The sequence below is a fragment of the Schistocerca gregaria genome, chromosome 2, assembly GCF_023897955.1.
Source record: "Schistocerca gregaria isolate iqSchGreg1 chromosome 2, iqSchGreg1.2, whole genome shotgun sequence".
In the NCBI taxonomy this organism is placed as follows: Eukaryota; Metazoa; Arthropoda; class Insecta; order Orthoptera; family Acrididae; genus Schistocerca; species Schistocerca gregaria.
This window is the reverse complement of record NC_064921.1, coordinates 441,793,789-441,815,505: the sequence shown is the minus strand read 5'-3', so window position 1 is coordinate 441,815,505 and position 21,717 is coordinate 441,793,789. Positions and strand designations below refer to the sequence as shown.

General features: G+C 48.6%; 23 non-coding genes across 23 annotated transcripts; all 23 read left to right on the top strand.

Annotated features, from left to right (window-relative positions):
- Positions 1–791: 791 nt before the first annotated feature.
- On the top strand, positions 792–873 carry Trnas-gcu (transfer RNA serine (anticodon GCU)). Its single transcript has one exon. It is a non-coding gene; the product is annotated as a tRNA-Ser (tRNA).
- Positions 874–1,712: 839 nt separating this feature from the next.
- On the top strand, positions 1,713–1,794 carry Trnas-gcu (transfer RNA serine (anticodon GCU)). Its single transcript has one exon. It is a non-coding gene; the product is annotated as a tRNA-Ser (tRNA).
- An 839-nt stretch (positions 1,795–2,633) lies between these two features.
- On the top strand, positions 2,634–2,715 carry Trnas-gcu (transfer RNA serine (anticodon GCU)). The gene has a single exon. It is a non-coding gene; the product is annotated as a tRNA-Ser (tRNA).
- Positions 2,716–3,554: 839 nt separating this feature from the next.
- On the top strand, positions 3,555–3,636 carry Trnas-gcu (transfer RNA serine (anticodon GCU)). Its single transcript has one exon. It is a non-coding gene; the product is annotated as a tRNA-Ser (tRNA).
- An 839-nt stretch (positions 3,637–4,475) lies between these two features.
- Trnas-gcu (transfer RNA serine (anticodon GCU)) lies at positions 4,476–4,557 on the top strand. Its single transcript has one exon. It is a non-coding gene; the product is annotated as a tRNA-Ser (tRNA).
- An 839-nt stretch (positions 4,558–5,396) lies between these two features.
- Trnas-gcu (transfer RNA serine (anticodon GCU)) lies at positions 5,397–5,478 on the top strand. The gene has a single exon. It is a non-coding gene; the product is annotated as a tRNA-Ser (tRNA).
- A 750-nt stretch (positions 5,479–6,228) lies between these two features.
- Positions 6,229–6,310, top strand: Trnas-gcu (transfer RNA serine (anticodon GCU)). The gene has a single exon. It is a non-coding gene; the product is annotated as a tRNA-Ser (tRNA).
- An 839-nt stretch (positions 6,311–7,149) lies between these two features.
- On the top strand, positions 7,150–7,231 carry Trnas-gcu (transfer RNA serine (anticodon GCU)). Its single transcript has one exon. It is a non-coding gene; the product is annotated as a tRNA-Ser (tRNA).
- Positions 7,232–8,070: 839 nt separating this feature from the next.
- Trnas-gcu (transfer RNA serine (anticodon GCU)) lies at positions 8,071–8,152 on the top strand. The gene has a single exon. It is a non-coding gene; the product is annotated as a tRNA-Ser (tRNA).
- An 839-nt stretch (positions 8,153–8,991) lies between these two features.
- Trnas-gcu (transfer RNA serine (anticodon GCU)) lies at positions 8,992–9,073 on the top strand. The gene has a single exon. It is a non-coding gene; the product is annotated as a tRNA-Ser (tRNA).
- Positions 9,074–9,912: 839 nt separating this feature from the next.
- Trnas-gcu (transfer RNA serine (anticodon GCU)) lies at positions 9,913–9,994 on the top strand. Its single transcript has one exon. It is a non-coding gene; the product is annotated as a tRNA-Ser (tRNA).
- A 750-nt stretch (positions 9,995–10,744) lies between these two features.
- Positions 10,745–10,826, top strand: Trnas-gcu (transfer RNA serine (anticodon GCU)). The gene has a single exon. It is a non-coding gene; the product is annotated as a tRNA-Ser (tRNA).
- Positions 10,827–11,665: 839 nt separating this feature from the next.
- On the top strand, positions 11,666–11,747 carry Trnas-gcu (transfer RNA serine (anticodon GCU)). The gene has a single exon. It is a non-coding gene; the product is annotated as a tRNA-Ser (tRNA).
- An 839-nt stretch (positions 11,748–12,586) lies between these two features.
- Positions 12,587–12,668, top strand: Trnas-gcu (transfer RNA serine (anticodon GCU)). Its single transcript has one exon. It is a non-coding gene; the product is annotated as a tRNA-Ser (tRNA).
- An 839-nt stretch (positions 12,669–13,507) lies between these two features.
- Positions 13,508–13,589, top strand: Trnas-gcu (transfer RNA serine (anticodon GCU)). Its single transcript has one exon. It is a non-coding gene; the product is annotated as a tRNA-Ser (tRNA).
- Positions 13,590–14,428: 839 nt separating this feature from the next.
- Trnas-gcu (transfer RNA serine (anticodon GCU)) lies at positions 14,429–14,510 on the top strand. Its single transcript has one exon. It is a non-coding gene; the product is annotated as a tRNA-Ser (tRNA).
- An 839-nt stretch (positions 14,511–15,349) lies between these two features.
- Trnas-gcu (transfer RNA serine (anticodon GCU)) lies at positions 15,350–15,431 on the top strand. Its single transcript has one exon. It is a non-coding gene; the product is annotated as a tRNA-Ser (tRNA).
- Positions 15,432–16,270: 839 nt separating this feature from the next.
- Positions 16,271–16,352, top strand: Trnas-gcu (transfer RNA serine (anticodon GCU)). The gene has a single exon. It is a non-coding gene; the product is annotated as a tRNA-Ser (tRNA).
- Positions 16,353–17,191: 839 nt separating this feature from the next.
- Positions 17,192–17,273, top strand: Trnas-gcu (transfer RNA serine (anticodon GCU)). The gene has a single exon. It is a non-coding gene; the product is annotated as a tRNA-Ser (tRNA).
- An 839-nt stretch (positions 17,274–18,112) lies between these two features.
- Trnas-gcu (transfer RNA serine (anticodon GCU)) lies at positions 18,113–18,194 on the top strand. The gene has a single exon. It is a non-coding gene; the product is annotated as a tRNA-Ser (tRNA).
- Positions 18,195–19,033: 839 nt separating this feature from the next.
- Trnas-gcu (transfer RNA serine (anticodon GCU)) lies at positions 19,034–19,115 on the top strand. The gene has a single exon. It is a non-coding gene; the product is annotated as a tRNA-Ser (tRNA).
- Positions 19,116–19,954: 839 nt separating this feature from the next.
- Trnas-gcu (transfer RNA serine (anticodon GCU)) lies at positions 19,955–20,036 on the top strand. Its single transcript has one exon. It is a non-coding gene; the product is annotated as a tRNA-Ser (tRNA).
- An 839-nt stretch (positions 20,037–20,875) lies between these two features.
- On the top strand, positions 20,876–20,957 carry Trnas-gcu (transfer RNA serine (anticodon GCU)). Its single transcript has one exon. It is a non-coding gene; the product is annotated as a tRNA-Ser (tRNA).
- Positions 20,958–21,717: the final 760 nt, after the last annotated feature.

The window sequence follows — 21,717 nt, the reverse complement described above, 5'->3', positions numbered from 1 at the left end:
AAACGCCTCTCAGTAGTAACAACGAAGCGTGTACGAGGCCGATAGCGTGTGTATGAAATACGAGACAAAAATGCTTACCAGATGAAAGCGCACAACATTCCATAGCGTATGCCCTTCGAATTAAACATCATTTCGAGATGTATAAGCCAATCAAACTTCGGCTCCAGCGAAGAGTATGTCGGTATCTGCGAACGACGAGTTCTTATTTATATTTAAGTGCATACCTGTCGCAGTCATTTTAACGTATCGAGCCTATAATAATCCATCTGTAGCACAACTGTCGCCTCTCGACAGTTTGCTTTGCGTCAGGCCGCCATATACAGAAGCGATTTGGCAGGGCCTACTGGAGAGACTTGACTTTGCAGACATCCGTCGCTAAGGGCCGCCCAAACACCAAGCTCCATCGCAAACAGCAGGACAATCTTGGGCTAGGACGAACGTCAAAACCTTGCAAGTAATATCAGTGTAGCGTATCGAGCTGTACGTTTCGTTGCAGTAAGTCGTGGGAAAGAATGCCCAGCACATTTCTCATGTGCATTAGACGACACTGCATGTCGATACAATGCTTATTCCTGCAGTAAATAAGTGGTCCGGTGATTTTGCCCCGATCGGATATCGACGTGGACGGATGCTGTCATTAAATGACTCGCGAGTGGGAGCTTGGTCGGCTGCACTGCAGCTGGGCATTAGACGTTAACACCGGCCCAGTACGATGTTTTGAAAGCGTTTTCGAATCGACAAATGTCTTCTTTCCGCAAGCGCTCGCCAAAGACACAGCTGTAGTTCCAGCAGACGAGGTGGCCGAGTGGTTAAGGCGTTGGACTGCTAATCCAATGTGCTCTGCACGCGTGGGTTCGAATCCCATCCTCGTCGAAGAATTTTACGTAAAGCACGCGTTTGCGGTCACTCCTTCCCCATGCGAAACGCCTCTCAGTAGTAACAACGAAGCGTGTACGAGGCCGATAGCGTGTGTATGAAATACGAGACAAAAATGCTTACCAGATGAAAGCGCACAACATTCCATAGCGTATGCCCTTCGAATTAAACATCATTTCGAGATGTATAAGCCAATCAAACTTCGGCTCCAGCGAAGAGTATGTCGGTATCTGCGAACGACGAGTTCTTATTTATATTTAAGTGCATACCTGTCGCAGTCATTTTAACGTATCGAGCCTATAATAATCCATCTGTAGCACAACTGTCGCCTCTCGACAGTTTGCTTTGCGTCAGGCCGCCATATACAGAAGCGATTTGGCAGGGCCTACTGGAGAGACTTGACTTTGCAGACATCCGTCGCTAAGGGCCGCCCAAACACCAAGCTCCATCGCAAACAGCAGGACAATCTTGGGCTAGGACGAACGTCAAAACCTTGCAAGTAATATCAGTGTAGCGTATCGAGCTGTACGTTTCGTTGCAGTAAGTCGTGGGAAAGAATGCCCAGCACATTTCTCATGTGCATTAGACGACACTGCATGTCGATACAATGCTTATTCCTGCAGTAAATAAGTGGTCCGGTGATTTTGCCCCGATCGGATATCGACGTGGACGGATGCTGTCATTAAATGACTCGCGAGTGGGAGCTTGGTCGGCTGCACTGCAGCTGGGCATTAGACGTTAACACCGGCCCAGTACGATGTTTTGAAAGCGTTTTCGAATCGACAAATGTCTTCTTTCCGCAAGCGCTCGCCAAAGACACAGCTGTAGTTCCAGCAGACGAGGTGGCCGAGTGGTTAAGGCGTTGGACTGCTAATCCAATGTGCTCTGCACGCGTGGGTTCGAATCCCATCCTCGTCGAAGAATTTTACGTAAAGCACGCGTTTGCGGTCACTCCTTCCCCATGCGAAACGCCTCTCAGTAGTAACAACGAAGCGTGTACGAGGCCGATAGCGTGTGTATGAAATACGAGACAAAAATGCTTACCAGATGAAAGCGCACAACATTCCATAGCGTATGCCCTTCGAATTAAACATCATTTCGAGATGTATAAGCCAATCAAACTTCGGCTCCAGCGAAGAGTATGTCGGTATCTGCGAACGACGAGTTCTTATTTATATTTAAGTGCATACCTGTCGCAGTCATTTTAACGTATCGAGCCTATAATAATCCATCTGTAGCACAACTGTCGCCTCTCGACAGTTTGCTTTGCGTCAGGCCGCCATATACAGAAGCGATTTGGCAGGGCCTACTGGAGAGACTTGACTTTGCAGACATCCGTCGCTAAGGGCCGCCCAAACACCAAGCTCCATCGCAAACAGCAGGACAATCTTGGGCTAGGACGAACGTCAAAACCTTGCAAGTAATATCAGTGTAGCGTATCGAGCTGTACGTTTCGTTGCAGTAAGTCGTGGGAAAGAATGCCCAGCACATTTCTCATGTGCATTAGACGACACTGCATGTCGATACAATGCTTATTCCTGCAGTAAATAAGTGGTCCGGTGATTTTGCCCCGATCGGATATCGACGTGGACGGATGCTGTCATTAAATGACTCGCGAGTGGGAGCTTGGTCGGCTGCACTGCAGCTGGGCATTAGACGTTAACACCGGCCCAGTACGATGTTTTGAAAGCGTTTTCGAATCGACAAATGTCTTCTTTCCGCAAGCGCTCGCCAAAGACACAGCTGTAGTTCCAGCAGACGAGGTGGCCGAGTGGTTAAGGCGTTGGACTGCTAATCCAATGTGCTCTGCACGCGTGGGTTCGAATCCCATCCTCGTCGAAGAATTTTACGTAAAGCACGCGTTTGCGGTCACTCCTTCCCCATGCGAAACGCCTCTCAGTAGTAACAACGAAGCGTGTACGAGGCCGATAGCGTGTGTATGAAATACGAGACAAAAATGCTTACCAGATGAAAGCGCACAACATTCCATAGCGTATGCCCTTCGAATTAAACATCATTTCGAGATGTATAAGCCAATCAAACTTTGGCTCCAGCGAAGAGTATGTCGGCATCTGCGAACGACGAGTTCTTATTTATATTTAAGTGCATACCTGTCGCAGTCATTTTAACGTATCGAGCCTATAATAATCCATCTGTAGCACAACTGTCGCCTCTCGACAGTTTGCTTTGCGTCAGGCCGCCATATACAGAAGCGATTTGGCAGGGCCTACTGGAGAGACTTGACTTTGCAGACATCCGTCGCTAAGGGCCGCCCAAACACCAAGCTCCATCGCAAACAGCAGGACAATCTTGGGCTAGGACGAACGTCAAAACCTTGCAAGTAATATCAGTGTAGCGTATCGAGCTGTACGTTTCGTTGCAGTAAGTCGTGGGAAAGAATGCCCAGCACATTTCTCATGTGCATTAGACGACACTGCATGTCGATACAATGCTTATTCCTGCAGTAAATAAGTGGTCCGGTGATTTTGCCCCGATCGGATATCGACGTGGACGGATGCTGTCATTAAATGACTCGCGAGTGGGAGCTTGGTCGGCTGCACTGCAGCTGGGCATTAGACGTTAACACCGGCCCAGTACGATGTTTTGAAAGCGTTTTCGAATCGACAAATGTCTTCTTTCCGCAAGCGCTCGCCAAAGACACAGCTGTAGTTCCAGCAGACGAGGTGGCCGAGTGGTTAAGGCGTTGGACTGCTAATCCAATGTGCTCTGCACGCGTGGGTTCGAATCCCATCCTCGTCGAAGAATTTTACGTAAAGCACGCGTTTGCGGTCACTCCTTCCCCATGCGAAACGCCTCTCAGTAGTAACAACGAAGCGTGTACGAGGCCGATAGCGTGTGTATGAAATACGAGACAAAAATGCTTACCAGATGAAAGCGCACAACATTCCATAGCGTATGCCCTTCGAATTAAACATCATTTCGAGATGTATAAGCCAATCAAACTTCGGCTCCAGCGAAGAGTATGTCGGTATCTGCGAACGACGAGTTCTTATTTATATTTAAGTGCATACCTGTCGCAGTCATTTTAACGTATCGAGCCTATAATAATCCATCTGTAGCACAACTGTCGCCTCTCGACAGTTTGCTTTGCGTCAGGCCGCCATATACAGAAGCGATTTGGCAGGGCCTACTGGAGAGACTTGACTTTGCAGACATCCGTCGCTAAGGGCCGCCCAAACACCAAGCTCCATCGCAAACAGCAGGACAATCTTGGGCTAGGACGAACGTCAAAACCTTGCAAGTAATATCAGTGTAGCGTATCGAGCTGTACGTTTCGTTGCAGTAAGTCGTGGGAAAGAATGCCCAGCACATTTCTCATGTGCATTAGACGACACTGCATGTCGATACAATGCTTATTCCTGCAGTAAATAAGTGGTCCGGTGATTTTGCCCCGATCGGATATCGACGTGGACGGATGCTGTCATTAAATGACTCGCGAGTGGGAGCTTGGTCGGCTGCACTGCAGCTGGGCATTAGACGTTAACACCGGCCCAGTACGATGTTTTGAAAGCGTTTTCGAATCGACAAATGTCTTCTTTCCGCAAGCGCTCGCCAAAGACACAGCTGTAGTTCCAGCAGACGAGGTGGCCGAGTGGTTAAGGCGTTGGACTGCTAATCCAATGTGCTCTGCACGCGTGGGTTCGAATCCCATCCTCGTCGAAGAATTTTACGTAAAGCACGCGTTTGCGGTCACTCCTTCCCCATGCGAAACGCCTCTCAGTAGTAACAACGAAGCGTGTACGAGGCCGATAGCGTGTGTATGAAATACGAGACAAAAATGCTTACCAGATGAAAGCGCACAACATTCCATAGCGTATGCCCTTCGAATTAAACATCATTTCGAGATGTATAAGCCAATCAAACTTCGGCTCCAGCGAAGAGTATGTCGGTATCTGCGAACGACGAGTTCTTATTTATATTTAAGTGCATACCTGTCGCAGTCATTTTAACGTATCGAGCCTATAATAATCCATGTGTAGCACAACTGTCGCCTCTCGACAGTTTGCTTTGCGTCAGGCCGCCATATACAGAAGCGATTTGGCAGGGCCTACTGGAGAGACTTGACTTTGCAGACATCCGTCGCTAAGGGCCGCCCAAACACCAAGCTCCATCGCAAACAGCAGGACAATCTTGGGCTAGGACGAACGTCAAAACCTTGCAAGTAATATCAGTGTAGCGTATCGAGCTGTACGTTTCGTTGCAGTAAGTCGTGGGAAAGAATGCCCAGCACATTTCTCATGTGCATTAGACGACACTGCATGTCGATACAATGCTTATTCCTGCAGTAAATAAGTGGTCCGGTGATTTTGCCCCGATCGGATATCGACGTGGACGGATGCTGTCATTAAATGACTCGCGAGTGGGAGCTTGGTCGGCTGCACTGCAGCTGGGCATTAGACGTTAACACCGGCCCAGTACGATGTTTTGAAAGCGTTTTCGAATCGACAAATGTCTTCTTTCCGCAAGCGCTCGCCAAAGACACAGCTGTAGTTCCAGCAGACGAGGTGGCCGAGTGGTTAAGGCGTTGGACTGCTAATCCAATGTGCTCTGCACGCGTGGGTTCGAATCCCATCCTCGTCGAAGAATTTTACGTAAAGCACGCGTTTGCGGTCACTCCTTCCCCATGCGAAACGCCTCTCAGTAGTAACAACGAAGCGTGTACGAGGCCGATAGCGTGTGTATGAAATACGAGACAAAAATGCTTACCAGATGAAAGCGCACAACATTCCATAGCGTATGCCCTTCGAATTAAACATCATTTCGAGATGTATAAGCCAATCAAACTTCGGCTCCAGCGAAGAGTATGTCGGTATCTGCGAACGACGAGTTCTTATTTATATTTAAGTGCATACCTGTCGCAGTCATTTAATTGTATCGAGCCTATAATAATCCATCTGTTTGCAGACATCCGTCGCTAAGGGCCGCCCAAACACCAAGCTCCATCGCAAACAGCAGGACAATCTTGGGCTAGGACGAACGTCAAAACCTTGCAAGTAATATCAGTGTAGCGTATCGAGCTGTACGTTTCGTTGCAGTAAGTCGTGGGAAAGAATGCCCAGCACATTTCTCATGTGCATTAGACGACACTGCATGTCGATACAATGCTTATTCCTGCAGTAAATAAGTGGTCCGGTGATTTTGCCCCGATCGGATATCGACGTGGACGGATGCTGTCATTAAATGACTCGCGTGTGGGAGCTTGGTCGGCTGCACTGCAGCTGGGCATTAGACGTTAACACCGGCCCAGTACGATGTTTTGAAAGCGTTTTCGAATCGACAAATGTCTTCATTCCGCAAGCGCTCACCAAAGACACAGCTGTAGTTCCAGCAGACGAGGTGGCCGAGTGGTTAAGGCGTTGGACTGCTAATCCAATGTGCTCTGCACGCGTGGGTTCGAATCCCATCCTCGTCGAAGAATTTTACGTAAAGCACGCGTTTGCGGTCACTCCTTCCCCATGCGAAACGCCTCTCAGTAGTAACAACGAAGCGTGTACGAGGCCGATAGCGTGTGTATGAAATACGAGACAAAAATGCTTACCAGATGAAAGCGCACAACATTCCATAGCGTATGCCCTTCGAATTAAACATCATTTCGAGATGTATAAGCCAATCAAACTTCGGCTCCAGCGAAGAGTATGTCGGTATCTGCGAACGACGAGTTCTTATTTATATTTAAGTGCATACCTGTCGCAGTCATTTTAACGTATCGAGCCTATAATAATCCATCTGTAGCACAACTGTCGCCTCTCGACAGTTTGCTTTGCGTCAGGCCGCCATATACAGAAGCGATTTGGCAGGGCCTACTGGAGAGACTTGACTTTGCAGACATCCGTCGCTAAGGGCCGCCCAAACACCAAGCTCCATCGCAAACAGCAGGACAATCTTGGGCTAGGACGAACGTCAAAACCTTGCAAGTAATATCAGTGTAGCGTATCGAGCTGTACGTTTCGTTGCAGTAAGTCGTGGGAAAGAATGCCCAGCACATTTCTCATGTGCATTAGACGACACTGCATGTCGATACAATGCTTATTCCTGCAGTAAATAAGTGGTCCGGTGATTTTGCCCCGATCGGATATCGACGTGGACGGATGCTGTCATTAAATGACTCGCGAGTGGGAGCTTGGTCGGCTGCACTGCAGCTGGGCATTAGACGTTAACACCGGCCCAGTACGATGTTTTGAAAGCGTTTTCGAATCGACAAATGTCTTCTTTCCGCAAGCGCTCGCCAAAGACACAGCTGTAGTTCCAGCAGACGAGGTGGCCGAGTGGTTAAGGCGTTGGACTGCTAATCCAATGTGCTGTGCACGCGTGGGTTCGAATCCCATCCTCGTCGAAGAATTTTACGTAAAGCACGCGTTTGCGGTCACTCCTTCCCCATGCGAAACGCCTCTCAGTAGTAACAACGAAGCGTGTACGAGGCCGATAGCGTGTGTATGAAATACGAGACAAAAATGCTTACCAGATGAAAGCGCACAACATTCCATAGCGTATGCCCTTCGAATTAAACATCATTTCGAGATGTATAAGCCAATCAAACTTCGGCTCCAGCGAAGAGTATGTCGGTATCTGCGAACGACGAGTTCTTATTTATATTTAAGTGCATACCTGTCGCAGTCATTTTAACGTATCGAGCCTATAATAATCCATCTGTAGCACAACTGTCGCCTCTCGACAGTTTGCTTTGCGTCAGGCCGCCATATACAGAAGCGATTTGGCAGGGCCTACTGGAGAGACTTGACTTTGCAGACATCCGTCGCTAAGGGCCGCCCAAACACCAAGCTCCATCGCAAACAGCAGGACAATCTTGGGCTAGGACGAACGTCAAAACCTTGCAAGTAATATCAGTGTAGCGTATCGAGCTGTACGTTTCGTTGCAGTAAGTCGTGGGAAAGAATGCCCAGCACATTTCTCATGTGCATTAGACGACACTGCATGTCGATACAATGCTTATTCCTGCAGTAAATAAGTGGTCCGGTGATTTTGCCCCGATCGGATATCGACGTGGACGGATGCTGTCATTAAATGACTCGCGAGTGGGAGCTTGGTCGGCTGCACTGCAGCTGGGCATTAGACGTTAACACCGGCCCAGTACGATGTTTTGAAAGCGTTTTCGAATCGACAAATGTCTTCTTTCCGCAAGCGCTCGCCAAAGACACAGCTGTAGTTCCAGCAGACGAGGTGGCCGAGTGGTTAAGGCGTTGGACTGCTAATCCAATGTGCTCTGCACGCGTGGGTTCGAATCCCATCCTCGTCGAAGAATTTTACGTAAAGCACGCGTTTGCGGTCACTCCTTCCCCATGCGAAACGCCTCTCAGTAGTAACAACGAAGCGTGTACGAGGCCGATAGCGTGTGTATGAAATACGAGACAAAAATGCTTACCAGATGAAAGCGCACAACATTCCATAGCGTATGCCCTTCGAATTAAACATCATTTCGAGATGTATAAGCCAATCAAACTTCGGCTCCAGCGAAGAGTATGTCGGTATCTGCGAACGACGAGTTCTTATTTATATTTAAGTGCATACCTGTCGCAGTCATTTTAACGTATCGAGCCTATAATAATCCATCTGTAGCACAACTGTCGCCTCTCGACAGTTTGCTTTGCGTCAGGCCGCCATATACAGAAGCGATTTGGCAGGGCCTACTGGAGAGACTTGACTTTGCAGACATCCGTCGCTAAGGGCCGCCCAAACACCAAGCTCCATCGCAAACAGCAGGACAATCTTGGGCTAGGACGAACGTCAAAACCTTGCAAGTAATATCAGTGTAGCGTATCGAGCTGTACGTTTCGTTGCAGTAAGTCGTGGGAAAGAATGCCCAGCACATTTCTCATGTGCATTAGACGACACTGCATGTCGATACAATGCTTATTCCTGCAGTAAATAAGTGGTCCGGTGATTTTGCCCCGATCGGATATCGACGTGGACGGATGCTGTCATTAAATGACTCGCGAGTGGGAGCTTGGTCGGCTGCACTGCAGCTGGGCATTAGACGTTAACACCGGCCCAGTACGATGTTTTGAAAGCGTTTTCGAATCGACAAATGTCTTCTTTCCGCAAGCGCTCGCCAAAGACACAGCTGTAGTTCCAGCAGACGAGGTGGCCGAGTGGTTAAGGCGTTGGACTGCTAATCCAATGTGCTCTGCACGCGTGGGTTCGAATCCCATCCTCGTCGAAGAATTTTACGTAAAGCACGCGTTTGCGGTCACTCCTTCCCCATGCGAAACGCCTCTCAGTAGTAACAACGAAGCGTGTACGAGGCCGATAGCGTGTGTATGAAATACGAGACAAAAATGCTTACCAGATGAAAGCGCACAACATTCCATAGCGTATGCCCTTCGAATTAAACATCATTTCGAGATGTATAAGCCAATCAAACTTCGGCTCCAGCGAAGAGTATGTCGGTATCTGCGAACGACGAGTTCTTATTTATATTTAAGTGCATACCTGTCGCAGTCATTTTAACGTATCGAGCCTATAATAATCCATCTGTAGCACAACTGTCGCCTCTCGACAGTTTGCTTTGCGTCAGGCCGCCATATACAGAAGCGATTTGGCAGGGCCTACTGGAGAGACTTGACTTTGCAGACATCCGTCGCTAAGGGCCGCCCAAACACCAAGCTCCATCGCAAACAGCAGGACAATCTTGGGCTAGGACGAACGTCAAAACCTTGCAAGTAATATCAGTGTAGCGTATCGAGCTGTACGTTTCGTTGCAGTAAGTCGTGGGAAAGAATGCCCAGCACATTTCTCATGTGCATTAGACGACACTGCATGTCGATACAATGCTTATTCCTGCAGTAAATAAGTGGTCCGGTGATTTTGCCCCGATCGGATATCGACGTGGACGGATGCTGTCATTAAATGACTCGCGAGTGGGAGCTTGGTCGGCTGCACTGCAGCTGGGCATTAGACGTTAACACCGGCCCAGTACGATGTTTTGAAAGCGTTTTCGAATCGACAAATGTCTTCTTTCCGCAAGCGCTCGCCAAAGACACAGCTGTAGTTCCAGCAGACGAGGTGGCCGAGTGGTTAAGGCGTTGGACTGCTAATCCAATGTGCTCTGCACGCGTGGGTTCGAATCCCATCCTCGTCGAAGAATTTTACGTAAAGCACGCGTTTGCGGTCACTCCTTCCCCATGCGAAACGCCTCTCAGTAGTAACAACGAAGCGTGTACGAGGCCGATAGCGTGTGTATGAAATACGAGACAAAAATGCTTACCAGATGAAAGCGCACAACATTCCATAGCGTATGCCCTTCGAATTAAACATCATTTCGAGATGTATAAGCCAATCAAACTTCGGCTCCAGCGAAGAGTATGTCGGTATCTGCGAACGACGAGTTCTTATTTATATTTAAGTGCATACCTGTCGCAGTCATTTAATTGTATCGAGCCTATAATAATCCATCTGTTTGCAGACATCCGTCGCTAAGGGCCGCCCAAACACCAAGCTCCATCGCAAACAGCAGGACAATCTTGGGCTAGGACGAACGTCAAAACCTTGCAAGTAATATCAGTGTAGCGTATCGAGCTGTACGTTTCGTTGCAGTAAGTCGTGGGAAAGAATGCCCAGCACATTTCTCATGTGCATTAGACGACACTGCATGTCGATACAATGCTTATTCCTGCAGTAAATAAGTGGTCCGGTGATTTTGCCCCGATCGGATATCGACGTGGACGGATGCTGTCATTAAATGACTCGCGTGTGGGAGCTTGGTCGGCTGCACTGCAGCTGGGCATTAGACGTTAACACCGGCCCAGTACGATGTTTTGAAAGCGTTTTCGAATCGACAAATGTCTTCATTCCGCAAGCGCTCACCAAAGAAACAGCTGTAGTTCCAGCAGACGAGGTGGCCGAGTGGTTAAGGCGTTGGACTGCTAATCCAATGTGCTCTGCACGCGTGGGTTCGAATCCCATCCTCGTCGAAGAATTTTACGTAAAGCACGCGTTTGCGGTCACTCCTTCCCCATGCGAAACGCCTCTCAGTAGTAACAACGAAGCGTGTACGAGGCCGATAGCGTGTGTATGAAATACGAGACAAAAATGCTTACCAGATGAAAGCGCACAACATTCCATAGCGTATGCCCTTCGAATTAAACATCATTTCGAGATGTATAAGCCAATCAAACTTCGGCTCCAGCGAAGAGTATGTCGGTATCTGCGAACGACGAGTTCTTATTTATATTTAAGTGCATACCTGTCGCAGTCATTTTAACGTATCGAGCCTATAATAATCCATCTGTAGCACAACTGTCGCCTCTCGACAGTTTGCTTTGCGTCAGGCCGCCATATACAGAAGCGATTTGGCAGGGCCTACTGGAGAGACTTGACTTTGCAGACATCCGTCGCTAAGGGCCGCCCAAACACCAAGCTCCATCGCAAACAGCAGGACAATCTTGGGCTAGGACGAACGTCAAAACCTTGCAAGTAATATCAGTGTAGCGTATCGAGCTGTACGTTTCGTTGCAGTAAGTCGTGGGAAAGAATGCCCAGCACATTTCTCATGTGCATTAGACGACACTGCATGTCGATACAATGCTTATTCCTGCAGTAAATAAGTGGTCCGGTGATTTTGCCCCGATCGGATATCGACGTGGACGGATGCTGTCATTAAATGACTCGCGAGTGGGAGCTTGGTCGGCTGCACTGCAGCTGGGCATTAGACGTTAACACCGGCCCAGTACGATGTTTTGAAAGCGTTTTCGAATCGACAAATGTCTTCTTTCCGCAAGCGCTCGCCAAAGACACAGCTGTAGTTCCAGCAGACGAGGTGGCCGAGTGGTTAAGGCGTTGGACTGCTAATCCAATGTGCTCTGCACGCGTGGGTTCGAATCCCATCCTCGTCGAAGAATTTTACGTAAAGCACGCGTTTGCGGTCACTCCTTCCCCATGCGAAACGCCTCTCAGTAGTAACAACGAAGCGTGTACGAGGCCGATAGCGTGTGTATGAAATACGAGACAAAAATGCTTACCAGATGAAAGCGCACAACATTCCATAGCGTATGCCCTTCGAATTAAACATCATTTCGAGATGTATAAGCCAATCAAACTTCGGCTCCAGCGAAGAGTATGTCGGTATCTGCGAACGACGAGTTCTTATTTATATTTAAGTGCATACCTGTCGCAGTCATTTTAACGTATCGAGCCTATAATAATCCATCTGTAGCACAACTGTCGCCTCTCGACAGTTTGCTTTGCGTCAGGCCGCCATATACAGAAGCGATTTGGCAGGGCCTACTGGAGAGACTTGACTTTGCAGACATCCGTCGCTAAGGGCCGCCCAAACACCAAGCTCCATCGCAAACAGCAGGACAATCTTGGGCTAGGACGAACGTCAAAACCTTGCAAGTAATATCAGTGTAGCGTATCGAGCTGTACGTTTCGTTGCAGTAAGTCGTGGGAAAGAATGCCCAGCACATTTCTCATGTGCATTAGACGACACTGCATGTCGATACAATGCTTATTCCTGCAGTAAATAAGTGGTCCGGTGATTTTGCCCCGATCGGATATCGACGTGGACGGATGCTGTCATTAAATGACTCGCGAGTGGGAGCTTGGTCGGCTGCACTGCAGCTGGGCATTAGACGTTAACACCGGCCCAGTACGATGTTTTGAAAGCGTTTTCGAATCGACAAATGTCTTCTTTCCGCAAGCGCTCGCCAAAGACACAGCTGTAGTTCCAGCAGACGAGGTGGCCGAGTGGTTAAGGCGTTGGACTGCTAATCCAATGTGCTCTGCACGCGTGGGTTCGAATCCCATCCTCGTCGAAGAATTTTACGTAAAGCACGCGTTTGCGGTCACTCCTTCCCCATGCGAAACGCCTCTCAGTAGTAACAACGAAGCGTGTACGAGGCCGATAGCGTGTGTATGAAATACGAGACAAAAATGCTTACCAGATGAAAGCGCACAACATTCCATAGCGTATGCCCTTCGAATTAAACATCATTTCGAGATGTATAAGCCAATCAAACTTCGGCTCCAGCGAAGAGTATGTCGGCATCTGCGAACGACGAGTTCTTATTTATATTTAAGTGCATACCTGTCGCAGTCATTTTAACGTATCGAGCCTATAATAATCCATCTGTAGCACAACTGTCGCCTCTCGACAGTTTGCTTTGCGTCAGGCCGCCATATACAGAAGCGATTTGGCAGGGCCTACTGGAGAGACTTGACTTTGCAGACATCCGTCGCTAAGGGCCGCCCAAACACCAAGCTCCATCGCAAACAGCAGGACAATCTTGGGCTAGGACGAACGTCAAAACCTTGCAAGTAATATCAGTGTAGCGTATCGAGCTGTACGTTTCGTTGCAGTAAGTCGTGGGAAAGAATGCCCAGCACATTTCTCATGTGCATTAGACGACACTGCATGTCGATACAATGCTTATTCCTGCAGTAAATAAGTGGTCCGGTGATTTTGCCCCGATCGGATATCGACGTGGACGGATGCTGTCATTAAATGACTCGCGAGTGGGAGCTTGGTCGGCTGCACTGCAGCTGGGCATTAGACGTTAACACCGGCCCAGTACGATGTTTTGAAAGCGTTTTCGAATCGACAAATGTCTTCTTTCCGCAAGCGCTCGCCAAAGACACAGCTGTAGTTCCAGCAGACGAGGTGGCCGAGTGGTTAAGGCGTTGGACTGCTAATCCAATGTGCTCTGCACGCGTGGGTTCGAATCCCATCCTCGTCGAAGAATTTTACGTAAAGCACGCGTTTGCGGTCACTCCTTCCCCATGCGAAACGCCTCTCAGTAGTAACAACGAAGCGTGTACGAGGCCGATAGCGTGTGTATGAAATACGAGACAAAAATGCTTACCAGATGAAAGCGCACAACATTCCATAGCGTATGCCCTTCGAATTAAACATCATTTCGAGATGTATAAGCCAATCAAACTTCGGCTCCAGCGAAGAGTATGTCGGCATCTGCGAACGACGAGTTCTTATTTATATTTAAGTGCATACCTGTCGCAGTCATTTTAACGTATCGAGCCTATAATAATCCATCTGTAGCACAACTGTCGCCTCTCGACAGTTTGCTTTGCGTCAGGCCGCCATATACAGAAGCGATTTGGCAGGGCCTACTGGAGAGACTTGACTTTGCAGACATCCGTCGCTAAGGGCCGCCCAAACACCAAGCTCCATCGCAAACAGCAGGACAATCTTGGGCTAGGACGAACGTCAAAACCTTGCAAGTAATATCAGTGTAGCGTATCGAGCTGTACGTTTCGTTGCAGTAAGTCGTGGGAAAGAATGCCCAGCACATTTCTCATGTGCATTAGACGACACTGCATGTCGATACAATGCTTATTCCTGCAGTAAATAAGTGGTCCGGTGATTTTGCCCCGATCGGATATCGACGTGGACGGATGCTGTCATTAAATGACTCGCGAGTGGGAGCTTGGTCGGCTGCACTGCAGCTGGGCATTAGACGTTAACACCGGCCCAGTACGATGTTTTGAAAGCGTTTTCGAATCGACAAATGTCTTCTTTCCGCAAGCGCTCGCCAAAGACACAGCTGTAGTTCCAGCAGACGAGGTGGCCGAGTGGTTAAGGCGTTGGACTGCTAATCCAATGTGCTCTGCACGCGTGGGTTCGAATCCCATCCTCGTCGAAGAATTTTACGTAAAGCACGCGTTTGCGGTCACTCCTTCCCCATGCGAAACGCCTCTCAGTAGTAACAACGAAGCGTGTACGAGGCCGATAGCGTGTGTATGAAATACGAGACAAAAATGCTTACCAGATGAAAGCGCACAACATTCCATAGCGTATGCCCTTCGAATTAAACATCATTTCGAGATGTATAAGCCAATCAAACTTCGGCTCCAGCGAAGAGTATGTCGGTATCTGCGAACGACGAGTTCTTATTTATATTTAAGTGCATACCTGTCGCAGTCATTTTAACGTATCGAGCCTATAATAATCCATCTGTAGCACAACTGTCGCCTCTCGACAGTTTGCTTTGCGTCAGGCCGCCATATACAGAAGCGATTTGGCAGGGCCTACTGGAGAGACTTGACTTTGCAGACATCCGTCGCTAAGGGCCGCCCAAACACCAAGCTCCATCGCAAACAGCAGGACAATCTTGGGCTAGGACGAACGTCAAAACCTTGCAAGTAATATCAGTGTAGCGTATCGAGCTGTACGTTTCGTTGCAGTAAGTCGTGGGAAAGAATGCCCAGCACATTTCTCATGTGCATTAGACGACACTGCATGTCGATACAATGCTTATTCCTGCAGTAAATAAGTGGTCCGGTGATTTTGCCCCGATCGGATATCGACGTGGACGGATGCTGTCATTAAATGACTCGCGAGTGGGAGCTTGGTCGGCTGCACTGCAGCTGGGCATTAGACGTTAACACCGGCCCAGTACGATGTTTTGAAAGCGTTTTCGAATCGACAAATGTCTTCTTTCCGCAAGCGCTCGCCAAAGACACAGCTGTAGTTCCAGCAGACGAGGTGGCCGAGTGGTTAAGGCGTTGGACTGCTAATCCAATGTGCTCTGCACGCGTGGGTTCGAATCCCATCCTCGTCGAAGAATTTTACGTAAAGCACGCGTTTGCGGTCACTCCTTCCCCATGCGAAACGCCTCTCAGTAGTAACAACGAAGCGTGTACGAGGCCGATAGCGTGTGTATGAAATACGAGACAAAAATGCTTACCAGATGAAAGCGCACAACATTCCATAGCGTATGCCCTTCGAATTAAACATCATTTCGAGATGTATAAGCCAATCAAACTTCGGCTCCAGCGAAGAGTATGTCGGTATCTGCGAACGACGAGTTCTTATTTATATTTAAGTGCATACCTGTCGCAGTCATTTTAACGTATCGAGCCTATAATAATCCATCTGTAGCACAACTGTCGCCTCTCGACAGTTTGCTTTGCGTCAGGCCGCCATATACAGAAGCGATTTGGCAGGGCCTACTGGAGAGACTTGACTTTGCAGACATCCGTCGCTAAGGGCCGCCCAAACACCAAGCTCCATCGCAAACAGCAGGACAATCTTGGGCTAGGACGAACGTCAAAACCTTGCAAGTAATATCAGTGTAGCGTATCGAGCTGTACGTTTCGTTGCAGTAAGTCGTGGGAAAGAATGCCCAGCACATTTCTCATGTGCATTAGACGACACTGCATGTCGATACAATGCTTATTCCTGCAGTAAATAAGTGGTCCGGTGATTTTGCCCCGATCGGATATCGACGTGGACGGATGCTGTCATTAAATGACTCGCGAGTGGGAGCTTGGTCGGCTGCACTGCAGCTGGGCATTAGACGTTAACACCGGCCCAGTACGATGTTTTGAAAGCGTTTTCGAATCGACAAATGTCTTCTTTCCGCAAGCGCTCGCCAAAGACACAGCTGTAGTTCCAGCAGACGAGGTGGCCGAGTGGTTAAGGCGTTGGACTGCTAATCCAATGTGCTCTGCACGCGTGGGTTCGAATCCCATCCTCGTCGAAGAATTTTACGTAAAGCACGCGTTTGCGGTCACTCCTTCCCCATGCGAAACGCCTCTCAGTAGTAACAACGAAGCGTGTACGAGGCCGATAGCGTGTGTATGAAATACGAGACAAAAATGCTTACCAGATGAAAGCGCACATCATTCCATAGCGTATGCCCTTCGAATTAAACATCATTTCGAGATGTATAAGCCAATCAAACTTCGGCTCCAGCGAAGAGTATGTCGGTATCTGCGAACGACGAGTTCTTATTTATATTTAAGTGCATACCTGTCGCAGTCATTTTAACGTATCGAGCCTATAATAATCCATCTGTAGCACAACTGTCGCCTCTCGACAGTTTGCTTTGCGTCAGGCCGCCATATACAGAAGCGATTTGGCAGGGCCTACTGGAGAGACTTGACTTTGCAGACATCCGTCGCTAAGGGCCGCCCAAACACCAAGCTCCATCGCAAACAGCAGGACAATCTTGGGCTAGGACGAACGTCAAAACCTTGCAAGTAATATCAGTGTAGCGTATCGAGCTGTACGTTTCGTTGCAGTAAGTCGTGGGAAAGAATGCCCAGCACATTTCTCATGTGCATTAGACGACACTGCATGTCGATACAATGCTTATTCCTGCAGTAAATAAGTGGTCCGGTGATTTTGCCCCGATCGGATATTGACGTGGACGGATGCTGTCATTAAATGACTCGCGAGTGGGAGCTTGGTCGGCTGCACTGCAGCTGGGCATTAGACGTTAACACCGGCCCAGTACGATGTTTTGAAAGCGTTTTCGAATCGACAAATGTCTTCTTTCCGCAAGCGCTCGCCAAAGACACAGCTGTAGTTCCAGCAGACGAGGTGGCCGAGTGGTTAAGGCGTTGGACTGCTAATCCAATGTGCTCTGCACGCGTGGGTTCGAATCCCATCCTCGTCGAAGAATTTTACGTAAAGCACGCGTTTGCGGTCACTCCTTCCCCATGCGAAACGCCTCTCAGTAGTAACAACGAAGCGTGTACGAGGCCGATAGCGTGTGTATGAAATACGAGACAAAAATGCTTACCAGATGAAAGCGCACAACATTCCATAGCGTATGCCCTTCGAATTAAACATCATTTCGAGATGTATAAGCCAATCAAACTTCGGCTCCAGCGAAGAGTATGTCGGTATCTGCGAACGACGAGTTCTTATTTATATTTAAGTGCATACCTGTCGCAGTCATTTTAACGTATCGAGCCTATAATAATCCATCTGTAGCACAACTGTCGCCTCTCGACAGTTTGCTTTGCGTCAGGCCGCCATATACAGAAGCGATTTGGCAGGGCCTACTGGAGAGACTTGACTTTGCAGACATCCGTCGCTAAGGGCCGCCCAAACACCAAGCTCCATCGCAAACAGCAGGACAATCTTGGGCTAGGACGAACGTCAAAACCTTGCAAGTAATATCAGTGTAGCGTATCGAGCTGTACGTTTCGTTGCAGTAAGTCGTGGGAAAGAATGCCCAGCACATTTCTCATGTGCATTAGACGACACTGCATGTCGATACAATGCTTATTCCTGCAGTAAATAAGTGGTCCGGTGATTTTGCCCCGATCGGATATCGACGTGGACGGATGCTGTCATTAAATGACTCGCGAGTGGGAGCTTGGTCGGCTGCACTGCAGCTGGGCATTAGACGTTAACACCGGCCCAGTACGATGTTTTGAAAGCGTTTTCGAATCGACAAATGTCTTCTTTCCGCAAGCGCTCGCCAAAGACACAGCTGTAGTTCCAGCAGACGAGGTGGCCGAGTGGTTAAGGCGTTGGACTGCTAATCCAATGTGCTCTGCACGCGTGGGTTCGAATCCCATCCTCGTCGAAGAATTTTACGTAAAGCACGCGTTTGCGGTCACTCCTTCCCCATGCGAAACGCCTCTCAGTAGTAACAACGAAGCGTGTACGAGGCCGATAGCGTGTGTATGAAATACGAGACAAAAATGCTTACCAGATGAAAGCGCACAACATTCCATAGCGTATGCCCTTCGAATTAAACATCATTTCGAGATGTATAAGCCAATCAAACTTCGGCTCCAGCGAAGAGTATGTCGGTATCTGCGAACGACGAGTTCTTATTTATATTTAAGTGCATACCTGTCGCAGTCATTTTAACGTATCGAGCCTATAATAATCCATCTGTAGCACAACTGTCGCCTCTCGACAGTTTGCTTTGCGTCAGGCCGCCATATACAGAAGCGATTTGGCAGGGCCTACTGGAGAGACTTGACTTTGCAGACATCCGTCGCTAAGGGCCGCCCAAACACCAAGCTCCATCGCAAACAGCAGGACAATCTTGGGCTAGGACGAACGTCAAAACCTTGCAAGTAATATCAGTGTAGCGTATCGAGCTGTACGTTTCGTTGCAGTAAGTCGTGGGAAAGAATGCCCAGCACATTTCTCATGTGCATTAGACGACACTGCATGTCGATACAATGCTTATTCCTGCAGTAAATAAGTGGTCCGGTGATTTTGCCCCGATCGGATATCGACGTGGACGGATGCTGTCATTAAATGACTCGCGAGTGGGAGCTTGGTCGGCTGCACTGCAGCTGGGCATTAGACGTTAACACCGGCCCAGTACGATGTTTTGAAAGCGTTTTCGAATCGACAAATGTCTTCTTTCCGCAAGCGCTCGCCAAAGACACAGCTGTAGTTCCAGCAGACGAGGTGGCCGAGTGGTTAAGGCGTTGGACTGCTAATCCAATGTGCTCTGCACGCGTGGGTTCGAATCCCATCCTCGTCGAAGAATTTTACGTAAAGCACGCGTTTGCGGTCACTCCTTCCCCATGCGAAACGCCTCTCAGTAGTAACAACGAAGCGTGTACGAGGCCGATAGCGTGTGTATGAAATACGAGACAAAAATGCTTACCAGATGAAAGCGCACAACATTCCATAGCGTATGCCCTTCGAATTAAACATCATTTCGAGATGTATAAGCCAATCAAACTTCGGCTCCAGCGAAGAGTATGTCGGTATCTGCGAACGACGAGTTCTTATTTATATTTAAGTGCATACCTGTCGCAGTCATTTTAACGTATCGAGCCTATAATAATCCATCTGTAGCACAACTGTCGCCTCTCGACAGTTTGCTTTGCGTCAGGCCGCCATATACAGAAGCGATTTGGCAGGGCCTACTGGAGAGACTTGACTTTGCAGACATCCGTCGCTAAGGGCCGCCCAAACACCAAGCTCCATCGCAAACAGCAGGACAATCTTGGGCTAGGACGAACGTCAAAACCTTGCAAGTAATATCAGTGTAGCGTATCGAGCTGTACGTTTCGTTGCAGTAAGTCGTGGGAAAGAATGCCCAGCACATTTCTCATGTGCATTAGACGACACTGCATGTCGATACAATGCTTATTCCTGCAGTAAATAAGTGGTCCGGTGATTTTGCCCCGATCGGATATCGACGTGGACGGATGCTGTCATTAAATGACTCGCGAGTGGGAGCTTGGTCGGCTGCACTGCAGCTGGGCATTAGACGTTAACACCGGCCCAGTACGATGTTTTGAAAGCGTTTTCGAATCGACAAATGTCTTCTTTCCGCAAGCGCTCACCAAAGACACAGCTGTAGTTCCAGCAGACGAGGTGGCCGAGTGGTTAAGGCGTTGGACTGCTAATCCAATGTGCTGTGCACGCGTGGGTTCGAATCCCATCCTCGTCGAAGAATTTTACGTAAAGCACGCGTTTGCGGTCACTCCTTCCCCATGCGAAACGCCTCTCAGTAGTAACAACGAAGCGTGTACGAGGCCGATAGCGTGTGTATGAAATACGAGACAAAAATGCTTACCAGATGAAAGCGCACAACATTCCATAGCGTATGCCCTTCGAATTAAACATCATTTCGAGATGTATAAGCCAATCAAACTTCGGCTCCAGCGAAGAGTATGTCGGTATCTGCGAACGACGAGTTCTTATTTATATTTAAGTGCATACCTGTCGCAGTCATTTTAACGTATCGAGCCTATAATAATCCATCTGTAGCACAACTGTCGCCTCTCGACAGTTTGCTTTGCGTCAGGCCGCCATATACAGAAGCGATTTGGCAGGGCCTACTGGAGAGACTTGACTTTGCAGACATCCGTCGCTAAGGGCCGCCCAAACACCAAGCTCCATCGCAAACAGCAGGACAATCTTGGGCTAGGACGAACGTCAAAACCTTGCAAGTAATATCAGTGTAGCGTATCGAGCTGTACGTTTCGTTGCAGTAAGTCGTGGGAAAGAATGCCCAGCACATTTCTCATGTGCATTAGACGACACTGCATGTCGATACAATGCTTATTCCTGCAGTAAATAAGTGGTCCGGTGATTTTGCCCCGATCGGATATCGACGTGGACGGATGCTGTCATTAAATGACTCGCGAGTGGGAGCTTGGTCGGCTGCACTGCAGCTGGGCATTAGACGTTAACACCGGCCCAGTACGATGTTTTGAAAGCGTTTTCGAATCGACAAATGTCTTCTTTCCGCAAGCGCTCACCAAAGACACAGCTGTAGTTCCAGCAGACGAGGTGGCCGAGTGGTTAAGGCGTTGGACTGCTAATCCAATGTGCTGTGCACGCGTGGGTTCGAATCCCATCCTCGTCGAAGAATTTTACGTAAAGCACGCGTTTGCGGTCACTCCTTCCCCATGCGAAACGCCTCTCAGTAGTAACAACGAAGCGTGTACGAGGCCGATAGCGTGTGTATGAAATACGAGACAAAAATGCTTACCAGATGAAAGCGCACAACATTCCATAGCGTATGCCCTTCGAATTAAACATCATTTCGAGATGTATAAGCCAATCAAACTTCGGCTCCAGCGAAGAGTATGTCGGTATCTGCGAACGACGAGTTCTTATTTATATTTAAGTGCATACCTGTCGCAGTCATTTTAACGTATCGAGCCTATAATAATCCATCTGTAGCACAACTGTCGCCTCTCGACAGTTTGCTTTGCGTCAGGCCGCCATATACAGAAGCGATTTGGCAGGGCCTACTGGAGAGACTTGACTTTGCAGACATCCGTCGCTAAGGGCCGCCCAAACACCAAGCTCCATCGCAAACAGCAGGACAATCTTGGGCTAGGACGAACGTCAAAACCTTGCAAGTAATATCAGTGTAGCGTATCGAGCTGTACGTTTCGTTGCAGTAAGTCGTGGGAAAGAATGCCCAGCACATTTCTCATGTGCATTAGACGACACTGCATGTCGATACAATGCTTATTCCTGCAGTAAATAAGTGGTCCGGTGATTTTGCCCCGATCGGATATCGACGTGGACGGATGCTGTCATTAAATGACTCGCGAGTGGGAGCTTGGTCGGCTGCACTGCATCTGGGCATTAGACGTTAACACCGGCCCAGTACG